Raw genomic sequence first — 1818 nt, forward strand, 5'->3', positions numbered from 1 at the left:
TAACTCGTTTTGCCACGACTGATACCAGAGGGAGACGTTGTACAAAAGTTGTTTGCTTGGACACCTGTGTACCATTCGTGTTTCTACCGTGAACCAGTTGTGTTTGCATGGCTGTGTTTCGGTTTGAAGGGTGGTATATAGCAGTGAATTTATAGGGTACAGAGGAATAACACCTGAGTCTCAGGAATGGCAACGCATGGGGGGTATTATGAACGAAACAGTTGTATAAAAAAAAAAAACTGAAGTCACTATTTTGTGACACACAATCCTTAATTGTTTGAAATAATAGTTTTCTTCGGAAATCCGTAAGTGGATTACTTAATAGAAATCAATTTGATGACGATTTGAGACGTTTCATCTAAAGATTCTGCAACTTGACATAATCAACAATTTATATCAGGCCCATCTGTCATTGTCATTAAGATGAATTGCATATATGAAACACTAGCTATAACACTCGGCGTTGTTCGTAGAAATTGTGATATAACGTGTAAACTAAAAGTGCAAATGTATCTATTAATTTAGAATGTAGCCCATCTGTATAGTAATTAAATTTTATTTAAATAATTTTTTTACACAACTTAAAAGGGCAAACAAGCTGACGGCCCAACTGATGGAAAGTGGTAGCCGTCGCCTATATACATAAGCAGTACTATGGACATAACAGAGTATACGCTATGATACCCTTTATGCGTTACTGTTCATGAAAGCTAAGATATCATGCCTGTGTAGCCTGTAATTTCATTGCCATATCCGATCCTTCAAATCGAAACATAGCCATGCAAACACAATTGCTATACGGCAAAAATATGAGTGGGACAGTGGTACCCAAGCAGACGACATTTGTACAGTCTCCCTCTGGTTACTAATAAATAAAACCATAGTAAAGTATAGAATATGTACTGATAAATTTCTTAATAAACAAATTTCATATATTACTTCCTGTTAATATATTGAAAAATTATAAAAAAATATTTGCTATGAAATTACGCTTATATGGATAAAATAATATACACAATTTGATAATCATAGCCAATATTGACAATAATTATAGAAACATCATCATTTCAGCCATTATCCGTCCACTGCTGGACATAAGCCTCCCCCCATAGACTGCTATAAGAAATTATAAAATAATTTATATTAAAATAATTACGTATGTTTTAGTAAGATATTAGATTTCTATTTTTAACATAAGAACGATCATTTCTGAATGACGAATAGGTAACTGAAGACAAATCAAAATATTACTTTGAAAACAAATATGATATATATTCTTATATATTATATAAATATTATATATACTCTTATTGCTGAAAGCAATAAGACCGCCTTACTGTACTTATACAATTGTATCGTTGTGTTTGTAAATTGCCTTGCTTATTTCCAATATTGTATAATGCAAATAAAGTATACTCATTCATTCATTCATTCATATATTTATAATTTTTTAGATTTTTTTTCATTGGACGTAAAATAGTAAAATAAGTGACGGACTACCAAATGGTGTACATCTGTCACTACATTCTGTAGTAACAGTCACCTATAGACATGACCACAACCATAGACATAAAAATGCTCAGGGGTACTCACGAAATTCTTCATCATCATCACTATTTTCCTGTCTATCCCATTTATTTGGGGTCAGCGTAAAATGTTTTTATCCATATTATCCAAAAATTAAGATTTTTTTACATAGTTTAAGGACCAGCCGCTCGCCTGACGTCAACCGCCCTTTACGTATTAATATTCCTGAGGACTATTGATAACGTTATGTAAATAAAACGTTCATTAGCGTTTTTTATGGCAACATTTGGG

The sequence above is a fragment of the Galleria mellonella genome, unplaced genomic scaffold (genome assembly GCF_026898425.1).
Source record: "Galleria mellonella isolate WM207_F2 unplaced genomic scaffold, CSIRO_AGI_GalMel_v1 utg37, whole genome shotgun sequence".
Classification (NCBI taxonomy): Eukaryota; Metazoa; Arthropoda; class Insecta; order Lepidoptera; family Pyralidae; genus Galleria; species Galleria mellonella.